A 12,669-nucleotide genomic window follows, 5' to 3' on the forward strand; every position below is an offset into this window, starting at 1 on the left:
ACATTTGTATCTTTCCATTCATCTTCTTTAAAACCTTTTTTCAGTCTTCCTTTATTAGAATGGGGTATTTAGCTTCACCAGGAGAATAGTTAATTTACCCTTAAAAAAAAAATCTAAAGAAAAATATGAGATTCATTACACAACAGACTTCTGTTTTTATAACTCTACAAAAGGGCATTTTTTTTTTTACATCTTTATTAACTGGCCCAACAGTGCAGGATTTGTAAAATCCTGTAAAGTTTTGCATTGTATAGTTTCTTAAACTAACAAATGTAGCCCAGGGTTATTGTTGATATATTAAAGACCATTTCATAAATTTGAGAAGGTTGCAGTTTTAACCTTTATAGACTGATGGGGTCAAGGGGAAACTCCAAGTCTACTAATAATATTTAACTGAATTAAGATTCACCCAAATTATAGTGTTCTGGAAACACGAAGATCATTGCTTTCTTTTAAAACTTATCCAAATGTGACCTTACTGGAGAAAGAAAAAAACAAGTTTACAGAAGGCATTTTTCACAGGCTTTCTGTTTAGAACTCAGGCCCAAAGCCTTTGTCACTGTCGTCTCACAGAGTCCCTATAAATGAGGAGGAAAGACGGAGATGGGATTTACTATTGGGTCCTACAGGGAAACACACAGAAGCAACTCACTCTGCTCGGGAGTGAAACTATCAACTAAGCTTATGACTACTGGTTCTCCAAGTCTCCTAGTGAAGAAAATTTTAATTTCATGATCGTTTCAAGGGAATTTTTTTTTCAACTGTCACATAAACTTGGTAACATAGGACCAATATACATGTTTTTAGTTTTTTTTTTTAATGTGTTTTATTGATTATAGTGTTACATTTGTCCCAATTTCCCTTCCCTCTGCTCCCCTCCACCCGGTGGCCCCCCTCCCTCCAGTTGTCCCCCCCTTTTAGACCATGTCCATTAGTTGTGCATATAGTTCTTCTCAACTTCTCTATTCCATTCCCTCCTACCATGATCCTTAATTCCTATATCATCTCCCTCCCTCTCCCCCTTCCCCCTCCCTGCTGACCTCCCCCCAATATGTTCCCCATACCTATAGTTCTTTTTCCACTCTCGTTGCCTACCTAGTTTGCCTTTGTTTCAATTCCCTAGCTTCTGTTGTTGTTTCTTGTGATGCAGTTTTCATAGTTTTGATCCTCCTTTTTCTAAACCAGTCCCTTTAACATCTCATGTAACAGTGGTTTGGATCTAATGAACTCTTTCAGTTTTGTTTTGTCCTGGAAACACTTTCTCTGCCCTTCTATTCTGAATGACAGCTTCGCTGGATAGAGTATTCGTGGTTGTAGGTTTTGGTTTTTCATTACTTTGAATATTTCTTGCCAGTCCCTTCTTGCCTGCAGGGTCTCCCTTGAGAAGTCAGCTGATAGTCTAATTGGGACCCCTTTGTACATGATTCTTTTCTTCTCTCTTGCCGCTTTTAAGATTCTCTCTTTAACTTTTGACATTTTGATTATAATGTGTCTTGGAGTGGTTCTCCCTGGATCCAGTTTTTTTGGAACTCTCCGTGCTTCCTGGACCTGTAAGTCTATTTCCTTCCCCAAGTTTGGGAAGTTCTGCTTTATTATATTTTCACTTAATTTTTCAATTTCTAGTTCATCTTCTTCGCCTTCTGGCAAACCAATGATTCTTATGTTGGGCCTTTTATAGCTGTCCCAGAGGTTTCTGATCCTCTCATCATTTTCCTTGCTTCCTGTTTCCTCTCTCTGCACTGGTTGACTGTTTGTTCCTTCTCTATGTTCTGGTTTGTTGAGATGAACTCTGGATTTTTTTTCCTCACCATCTGTCTCATATGTGGTTTTGTTCCTTTCATTATGAGTGTTTTTTGATTCTTTCTTATCTTTTTCCAGATCTTGTGTTAATTCTGTAAGCCACTTGATAACAATGGCCCTGAACTGAGCCTCTGACTGGTTTCTTATTTGTTCATCCGTCAGATTCCTCATCTGTTGCCTGGTGAGCTGCGCCACTGGGATTTCTATAGTTGTCTGCCTCATTTTAACAGATGCATCTTGTTTTCTTGGGCCGGCTATAGGGGGCAGTGCCTGTGTACTCGTCACAACCCAGTGACCGGCGGCGATACGCAACCTTTCTCGCCACGCTGTGGCACTTTGTCGTCACAACCCAGCGACCGGCGCTGTTCCGCAACCTATTTCGCAGCCCTGTGGCGGTTTGTGTGGGCGCGGGGGTCCAAGATGGATTCCCGCAGTTATTCCGCGAGGAGACCGGATCCGTCCTCCCGCCCCCTGGGCCTCACTGTTCGAGGCGATGTGGTGGCTGCTTCTCCCAGCGTTGGGGTCACAAGCTGCCGGGGGTTCCACTGCAGCCGGGATTGTTCTCCCTGCCGCTGTCCCTGGTGCGACCGCAAACAGCACCACCCCCTTTCGCTCTTCCTACCTGCCCAAAGGGCGCCGCTGGTTTATAACTCCATACGTTGGGCTTCTGTGTAGTTTTATTTTCTGGAATTTCTAGTTATCTTTTGTTTTGAAGTAGTTGTATTCCTCTCTAGTTGTAGAGGGAGACCGAGCGTGTCCATCTAAGCCTCCATCTTGGCCAGAAGTGTTTAGTTTTAAAAATATACTCCACCTAAGCTATCAGTCTAGTTTAATCTTTCTAGTTATCATTTGTCCTAAAATGAGAGACAAAATCTTACTTCCATTAAAAAAAAAAAAAAATTGAAAAAAGTGCCAAATTCATCTTTTTGAAAGTGGAGTAAAACGCTGTGGGGTTAAAACAAATACAGTATTATCAGTTTCCTATGTACAAAAAAAGGCGGTTAGTCCTTATTGATCTATAGATATGCCCACCTACCACTCCCAGGAAATTTTATAACACATTTTTATAACACCTTTTTTTCTGGCCTCTTGACCTCTGCCTTGTTGGAGAACAATTTTGAAAAAGCAATTTCTATATATAAAATATGACAAAAGATAATTCAGCCCTTTTTCTGCATGGTTGACTGAAATAAATTAGAATAGTTGTTTTCAGCTTCACAATATCCACATGAAGATGAAAAGAATGTTATCAAATTTAGGTAAGTATTGCTACCCTGACTTGGGTAAGCTGCTATCAACTTGTTTTCATGCATGAGCAATAAGAGTTAAAGTCATACATGCATGGAGATGGTGTGTTATGAGTTTTCACTATCTTGTCAAGGTCAACAAAAAATTTAAATCTTTTCCCATAATGTTCTTTATTAAGTGGATTATTATTCATTATTTCTTTCTAAAGTTCGTCTCTTCCTTTAAGTGAATTATAGCTTTTGGAAAGATCTGAATCATTGTTGTTGTTATAATTTGCTTCTTAATGGCAAAATAATTTTCTGTTGATTTCATTGCTAATCTTTGTGACTTTTGTACTTAATTTTTCTAAATTTTCTCTCAATGCTCTAACAATAATTTTAAAGATGGCAAAAGAAGTTACCAAAATCATCTTTAAAAAACACCATTCAGATCATAGTTCCTGAGCTTAAGATCCTTGAGTGTTTCCCATTTCAGTCAGTATTAAATTGGGACTACATGGCCCTGCATGACCTGGCCTGCTTTCCTCTCAAACTTCATCTCCTACTATCACTTCTTCCTGCATCTTGGGCTTCAGGCCCTTGGACTTTTTTTTCTGTCTTTCAATATGCTGAGCTTGGTCCACATCATGAAGTCACACCCACTTTTTCCTATTCTCTTTCTTTAGATCTTGACATTAATAACTCTCATCTTTAGTTCCTATTGAGTGAACTTTTCCTGTTCACTCTTACTATCATCATAATTTTATAAAACATTTCATTTTCTTAGTAGTACTAGTGGAGAGATTTCTAAGCTTCTCTTCCTCAGTTGTTGATTTGATATGTTTGGCTTTTTATTGTCTGTCCCTTGGCTTGATAGCCAGTCTTTTGAAGACAAGATCTCATCAGCTCACTGTTCCTCCTCAGGGCCATGAGCAGTGCCTGGGACAAGAGAGGTAGCCAGTCAGTAGCTGTTGAATGGACATGCATGTTTTGAAGTAACAAATTTGGGTGACACTTTATATAGAAAACTTTTGAAGATTTACATTAAATGTTCATATTTTTATAGTTTGGAGACTTTCTGCAATAAAAACATATTCATCATTTTATTTAACCCAGAGTTTCACAAGTTTATTTAACCAAAGGAGCTTTTGGGGGAATAAACACATCACCAACTAACACTTGGGAAATGTTCACAGAAATCTTTATAATTTCATAATTTCTAACACTAAAGGAACTCTATGCTATTTCATGTAACAACTTATTAAGGACTTGAGTTGAACAGACATTGGATTATAACTCCTTCATAATTCTCCTCTCCTCATTCATTCATTCTACAAGTATTTATTGAGTACCTACTGTGATCCAGACATGACATAATGTCCTATAAATACACTGATTGGCACAGTTACTATAACATGGACTTTCTAAAGCCTAAGTACACTTGATCATGTGAGAGGCAACTTGCTCTACAGGAGCAGGTGGAAGGAGTACCTAACCCCATCTCAGGGCTCTGAAAAGGCTTCTTTGTTGAATCAAGATTTGCTGGGGAAGGGCTCTTGGGCACTGACAGCAGTAAACTCCTGGGGCTAAAAGCAGGAAGCAGCAGGGCAAGTGGAAGTGTAGCCTATATAAAAGAGCCCAGAGCATGAGGGAGTGGAGGTAGGAAATGCAGACAGAGAAGTGAGCAACCCCAGTTTACACTGAAGTGACCTTTAATGATTGATGTGCTTACCAGCCTGCTAACCTGAATATCAGGTTTTTTTAGGTTGTTTCATTTTCTACTTTGTGTTTCTATAACTTACCATTATCACTTGCTACTTGAGAAGCACTTAGTAAAGTTTTGTAAAATAAATGAGTTAAAACAAATTGAAGACCACAATTATCTTTCAGTGACATTGCCCTTGGGGGCTCATTGCTCATTCTTTTATAACTCACTCACTAACAACTACTTTCTGTGACCAACAGGAAAACAAATTACGGACATGATAGTAATTTCAGGTTTTTCTGAAGGAGCAATAGCCAGAGTCACACTCTCATGAGAAGGAAGCAGTCATCCCTGACACATTTGGGAATATCTTTTTAGTTTTGGAGTAATTCTAGGTGTCAAAGTCATTTAACTTTTTAGAATGGGCAATGTAAAACAAGTGGCAAGTTGAGGGTGTTGGGGTTCAGAAAAGTCCAAAAGCAGAAAAAAGTAGGTGCTGCAGACTTGTTTCCAATGGTCAGTGGCCAATAAATGATGTCTAGATTGTCCCTTGCCTTTATCTGGAGACTTCTGTTTCTACATATTAAACAAGTTGCAGTAAAGCAGTTATTGGTGAGAGGGACAGCAGGGTCTTCACATTTTGCTTCCCTTTTGACTTCTGTGCCAATGGGAAGGTAACTATTCTAACTGAGCCAATGAACACTTTATGAAAACTGCTTTAATTCCAGACTTTCTTACGTTCATGGCTAGCAAGTCATTTTCAGGTAGCTCCACATTTCTTATCTTGGACAAGGCCCATGACTTTCTTATACTCTCAGAATTGTTGTGAAGAATATTATATAAGCTTTCGGTGACTACCTCTTTTTTCAGAGCTTTAAACCAAAAAAAAAAAAAAATTAAACATTTTGTTATCTTTTTATGGTAAATAAATTTGTGTAAGTGATCAGACTTTTCTGAGGGGAAGAAAAAAAACAGGCTTTGTTGGGGAAAGTTGGGGGCAGGTAAAGTAAGGGCTTGTTTCTTGTGAAACTGGTTCTATGAATAAATGAAGTAAGAATGATGGTTTTGAAGGAACCTTATGACTTTTCCTCTGCCTTCTACAGTTCCTTACCATTTTGTTAGACCATATCTTTTTCATGTTTTGCAGTTTTCTTTGTACCCAATTCTTGACTAAAACAAGAATAGCTCTCTTTACTTTTTTGAGCTCTTCATAGGAGAAAGAGCATGGCCAAGGGGAAAGGCTCTGGTCAGCCAGCAGGATCTGGCCCTTCAGATACCTCAGAAATGGAAGTTCCTAGGATTATCCCTGGTGTTTATGAATCCCTTAGCCCCCATCTCCTGCATCTTTGGGTGGTTGGAAAGAGGGAAGCTGTAAGAGGTTCTGAGAATTGTTTTTGAGCAGGAGTGGCCTAGGCTTGGTTGGAGTGCTGTAGCTATAAGGTTGCAATGCACATTGTGTTGAGGACTTAATTCTGTTAAATGACAATCTATATTTATACATCTATAACTCTGATTACAGGTCTCTGTGTGTTGCTCCTTGGCTTTAGGACAGGTATATAATTTGATAGACCATGACATATAAACATAAAGCCCATATCCACTTTTTTCTCAGTCATACAACAGTAACACACACTTGTCAATTCCATAAGGTTTTGTTTCTAATTTTCATGTTTCCGTGTGTATTGCTTTTAGGCTAGTCTTTAATCCAGTAAGTCTAGAACAAGAAAGTAGGTGTTACTCAAACTTATTGCATACTCCAAATTCTAGGTCTTTATTCTTTTGTTGGTTATTTAACATCTGCAAGTTTAGCTGTTTGAGTTCAGCATATTTTACTAAAATCTTAATGCTTTAATAACATCAATGACTATAATAATATTAAAATATATTGTGGGCCCAAGAGTAAAGAGGGTGTTCCACTCATTACTGATTCCTAATATTTAGCATAATATCTTATGTTAGATATGGCTCAATAAAAAGTTGTTTTTTAGTCTGGGTCTTAGCTTAGATTCCTCCAAATTTAGTCCCTGAGACAAGAATTTGAATGCATATAGTTTTGGAGGAGGTCATTCATGATAAGAGGAGTGAGGAAGTGACATAGGGAAGGGAAGACAGCCAGTAGATGTGGATTATTCAATCACTACCACTGTGGGCAACTGAAGCTGAAACCAAAAAAAAACTGTGGGACATACTACAGAACACATGCCTCATAATTTTTCTACCCAAGGGGCAAAGGAGCCATTGTAATTAAATACCAAGTTCTGAAAGTAGATTAAGAGCTGTCCCCAGGAGTGGTTATTCCCTGTCATTTCATTCAAGCCTGCCTTTCTATGACCAGGGTGACCTTCCATGGTTCAGAAAGAAAATGCCTCAGACACCAAGATGCAGACAGAAGCAGTGGCAAGTTCACCAACCACATGAGTGTCAAGCAGTCTAGAGAATTATAAGCATGGACCGCATCTGTGCAAGTCAATTTTTTTTTCAGGTGAAAGTAGTTGCTTAATTATTCTAATTCTTTTTTATGCAGTTTTTAGGATATGTATGACATTTTAATCAGAGTCATTTCGATAATATAAAAATAAAATGTTTTTATGAAGTGCAAATTATCTTTATCTTTTTTTCTGCTCATACTTCCAGTGTCACATCTAAGATCCATTGCCATGTCCCGTTCATAAATGTTTGCCTCTGTTTTCATGAGGCTGAGCTGCCTCCAACACCCTGGCTTGGTTGAAAACTCTGTCCAGCAGAGGTTTCATGACCATGGCAGAGCAAATTTATTCAGGACAGTGTATTTTGTCATGTGTGGTGGGGGGGCGGGGGGGGTGATGGGAGGTGGCTAATCTCTCTAGTGGAGAAGAGTGTAGAACTCTCATCTCCCATGCCTTTTATTGAGGAGGGGATTCAGGAGATACAAGGTCAAGACTCTTGAATCATCAATAAGCTTTCAGATGCTTGGATTACAGTTGACAGTTACTGATTACAGATATCAATATAGAGAACACAGTTAGCAGTTTGTGTCAGGGACTACTAAGCATCCTGACACCATGCTGACATCAGGTGCAAGCCTTCATACATTTTTAGCTACAGATTGTTTATAGTTAACTGAGAGATAAGAAAAGTGGAGCAAGCTCTAAAGCATAATATGAATTCTTTAAGTCCTATTCCCATGGGAATCCTCTGAGTGGCCTTTGGGCCTGTCTGCCTCACAGCCTTTCAGTTTTCTACTGAGACTTAGAAGCCTTTCCCGAGGTGGGGTGTGGGGTGTGGGGCAGGGTACCTTGATCATGGCTTGGGCTACTATTTCTGAAACCACAAGGATCAGCTCCCTACATTTTCATCTGAGACTTTTATGGTTTTCATCTAAGATTTTTATGGTTTTAGTTCTTATATTTAAGTTCTTAATCAATTTTGATTTAATTTTGTATACTGTGTGAAATAAGGGTCCAAATTTATCCTTTTGCAAGTGAATATTCAGTTGTCCCAACACCACTACTTGAAGAACCTATTCTGTCCCAATGGAATGGTCTAGTACCTGTGTCAAAATCAATTGAAGCCCTGGCTGCTGTGGCTCAGTGGATTGAGCCTTGGCCTGCAAGCCAAGTGTTGCTGGTTCGATTCCCAGTCAGGGCACATTACTAGGTTGCACGTCAGGTCCCCAGTTGGGGCCGCGAGTGAGAGGCAACCACACAGTGAAAAAAAAAAAAAATCAATTGACCATCACAAAATAGGCATGGGAATGTAAAGTACAGCATAGATAATAGAGTTAATAATAGTGTGACTACTGTATGGTGCCAGGAGGGTACTGGAAATATAAGGGGTATTACTTCATAACTTATATAAATTATATAATTGTATGACCAGTATGCTGTTCCACTTTGTTCTTTTTCAAGATTGTTTTGTCTATTTGGGATCCCTTGTAACTCCATATGAATTCTATGAGCTAATTTTCCATTTCTTAAAAAAAGACCACTGGAATTTTGGTAAGGATTGCATTGAATCTGTAGATCACTTTAGGCAGTATTGTCATTTTAATAATATTGTGTTATAATCCATGAATATAGAGTATCTTTAATTTATTTCAGTCTTCTTCAACTTCTCTTTGCAATGTTTTACAGTTTCACTATACAAGTCACTCACTTTAGTTCAATTTATTTTTAGATATTTTATTCTTTGAATGTTATGGTAAATAAATTGTGTTCTTAATTTTCTTTTTGCATGGTAATTCCTGGTGTATGGAAACAGTATATTGGTGTGTGGATCCTGTGCCCTGCAATTAACTGAATCATTTCTCAGTTTTGGATGTTGTGTGGGTGCTTTGGGGTTTTCTATATCTAGGATCACATCATTGTAAATAAAGATAATTTTACTTCTTTTTCAATTTAGAAATTTATTATTTTTCTTGCTCAATTTCTTGCTATCTCTGCTAGTACAGTGTTGAATGTCAACAATGACTTCAGGGATCTGTGTCTTATTCCTGACATTAGAGGGAAGCTGCCTATCTTTCACCATGGGTATAATGTTAGCTATGTGTTTGACATAATGCTTTTTATCATGTTGAGGAAGTTCACCTTATTCCTAGTATCCGAAAGAATGTTTTGTTTTGTAAAGTGCTTTTCTTCATTTCCATCAAATGAGATGATCACATAAATTTTTTCCTCATTCTACTGATGTCATTTATTACATTGATTGATTTTCTTATGTTGAAACACCTTTGCATTTCAAACTTTTAACTCTACATCAAAAGACAGTATCAGGAAAGTAAAAAGAAAACTTACAGAATGGGAGAACAAAATTGCAAATCATATATCTAAAAAGAACCTAGTATAAAGAAAATATAAAGAACTCTTAGAACTCAACAGCAAAAAAACCCTAAAGCTTAATTAAGAACTGCACAAAGGACAACCATAGACTTCTTTTTTTCACAGAAGACATAAAAATGGCTTACAAAGCACTTGAAAATATAATAAACATCATTAGTAGTTAGATAAATGCAAATCAAAACCACAATGAGGTACCATGAGGATATATAGAATTAAAAAACAAATCAAGAAACATCAAATGTTGCTTAAGATGTGGACAATATGAAATCCTGTACATTTCTGGTTAGAATGTAAAATGGTTAATCCACTGTACAAAATAATTTGGTGGTTCTTTAAAAAATTAAACATATAATTGCCATATGACCCAGTGATTCTACTTCTAGAAATACACCCCAAAGAATTGAAAAGATACGCAAACAAATACTTGTACACGAATGTTCATGTCAGCACTATCCACAGTAGCTAACAAGTGGAAACAGCCTAAATGTCCACCAACAGATGATAAGACAAACTAATAGTATAATCTAGACAGTGGAATATTAGTCAGCCCTGAAAAGGAATGAATTACTAATACATACTACGATGTGAATGAAGCTCAAAAATATTAGGATAGGTACAATAACCTAGACAAATCAGTGACATATTATATTTATCCATTTATGTGAAATGTCCAGAATAGGAAAATTAATAAAAACAGAAAGCAGATTGGTAGGTACAAGGAGCTAAAAGTTGGGGGAATGAGGTTTGATTGCTTAATGAGTATAGGGTTTTCTTCTGGAGCAGTTAAAATATTTTAAAACTAGATAAAGGTGGTAGTTGAGCAATACAGTGAATGTACTAAATGCTAAAAATTGTTCACTTTAAAATAGTAACTTTTATATTATGTACTTTCCCTTCAACAAAAAGTAAACAGATTATATTTATTATAATTATTGGTCTGACTCTGACATCTTATGATTCATGCATTTTAATATTTATTGCCTTTGGAAGCTATCATCCTGAATATAGCTCAAGTTCTGGGTGACTTTGAGTTAGACATTATTTTTACAGACAATTTTTGTATGTTTTTGTTACTATTATTTTAGGCACAAAATAATTGTGTGTACTGGATAGATGATTTTGCTAACAAGAATGCCATATAGACTTCAGGCCAAAAAAAATGTATTCTATATTAGTTTTTATAACAAAGTACTTAATCACATTTTACCAGAACATTTTTTCCTCTGTATAATCATTTTGAGAGGCATTCTGGTCACCATTTTGTTTTGTTTTTTTTTAGTTTCTTGACTTTAGTAGTCTGGAGCTCTACCATGCCAGCCCCAGGGGCTGGTCCCCAGGCACAGAGAGCAGGATTGAGGTCAGACGGGTTCAGCCCTTGGCCCCTGGCAGCCTGGGGCAGCTGGGCCAAGGGGTCAGAAGGTATAAAAGTCCAAAGCTGGCACTTCAGGTGTGGCCGGCATCCAGCCTGGCCCAGGGGGAAACACCATCTGCAGAAGTGGGTATATAGGGTGCCATGGTCCTCTCCTTGCAGAGGGTCGGCCACGGGGCAAGGCCAGGCCTGCGCAGGCAGTGTTCCTTCCAAGGCAGCGGCTAGGAGCAGTTAGTGATTCTAGCCAGGAACTGCTGTGCCCACCACTCATCCAGGTCGATAGGCACGAAGTTCTGCAGCCTGGGGTTGGGGGTCCTCTCCACATACTGCACAGGCCTCGGACTGCTCTCACCGGCTGGGCCACCACCCAGCTGCTGCTCCACTTGCTGCCAGGCTTTGGACACAAAGCGGACGTTCTCCTCGTGGGCCAGTGTGTAGGTCTCCTGGGTTGCCTCGATGGATGGGGATGTGGTAGGGGGCCGCCGGCCATTCACTCGATTGAACACGAGCCTTGGCCCTGGACTCGACAGGGGTCAGGGTCCCGGTGGCTGCTCCCGCGGGGGCGGCGGAGTGGGCGGAGTGGGCCGGCATTTCAGGAGCTCGCCGAGCCTGCTTTCCACTTGCTGCTGCGTGGGCCCTGTGCGGCGCTGCGCAACCAACTTGCTGGGCCCCTTGGTGATGGTGTACATGGTGCGGAGGGCCGCGCCCGCACGGTGCTAAGACACATGCCCTTGCCTTTCTAGCCGGCGGGCAGGTCCCGCGCCCTCCACCACAGCTTACGCTACCTTTTTTTTTTTTTTTTTTTTTTTAATGTGGTTGAAGTTGATTTTTTCAGCGGTAAGTGTGGCCTTAGAATGTAGGCTTTTTGTCCATATTTTTCTGAAAATATCACTTAAGTGTAATTATCATTGGGTTTTACTTAATCTGAGATGACTTCCCACTCAAATATATTTACTTGCACTTCACCTGGTTTTAACATCAAAAAAGGTAGTTAGGAGTAAGATGTTTAATTGAACTCAGTTAATGAATAGGTTGAACTATCCAGCTTACTCTATGCATATCTATTGCTACTAACAGACAGAAGGCTGGGAGGTGGCCATAGGTGCACTGCAAACCCACCTGGAACAAAAGTGATGATTGACAAAGTACCTATATTTACAAGACTGCCTGCCTCATGTATGCATCAAAAGTCAGCTGTCTGTTCATCTTCTTTTCTGAAACCCAATAGAAGAACCCAGGGGATTATGGCTAGTTGGAGTGTTCAGCAGTGGTGATTGTTACCATGTACCTGGGTCTGTGCCTGTAAAGAACCACATTCCATGAAGCTGTAGTGACCCAAAAGCACTTCCCTGTGCTTGGTATGTGAAGGGAAGAATGATGCTTCTATGAAACAAGAACCAGTGATTGGAACACTGTTTTTGGCTCTCAACTTGGCAGAAATGCATTTAGTAAAGTTTTAATAATATATGTTGGCATTGTAGATTCCTGCTCCCATTAATTCAATGCTTCCTGCTCTGTACAGGTTTGGCTGAGGTTCTGATTTCAGGTTTTTATCAGTCCCCTAATTTATTCTTACAGCTGAAGAGTGATGGCCAAGTGATATTTCAGTACTGTCATCCATATTAAAACTATACATAGAATTTCTTATTTGAATTGGGGCTTTTATGTGTATATTTTCATGTCTTTATGCATATTATAAACAAATATTAAAGAAAATTTAGAAAACATAGAAGTAAATTATTGGGGAAAATT

The 12,669-nt window shown here is 38.9% G+C and overlaps 1 pseudogene; it reads right to left on the bottom strand.

Moving 5' to 3' along the window:
* Window positions 1-10,832: 10,832 nt before the first annotated feature.
* On the bottom strand, window positions 10,833-11,695 carry LOC150012674 (MAPK regulated corepressor interacting protein 2 pseudogene; annotated as a pseudogene).
* Window positions 11,696-12,669: the final 974 nt, after the last annotated feature.

The sequence above is a fragment of the Furipterus horrens genome, unplaced genomic scaffold (genome assembly GCF_987537825.1).
Source record: "Furipterus horrens unplaced genomic scaffold, mFurHor1.1.pri manual_scaffold_4, whole genome shotgun sequence".
Classification (NCBI taxonomy): Eukaryota; Metazoa; Chordata; class Mammalia; order Chiroptera; family Furipteridae; genus Furipterus; species Furipterus horrens.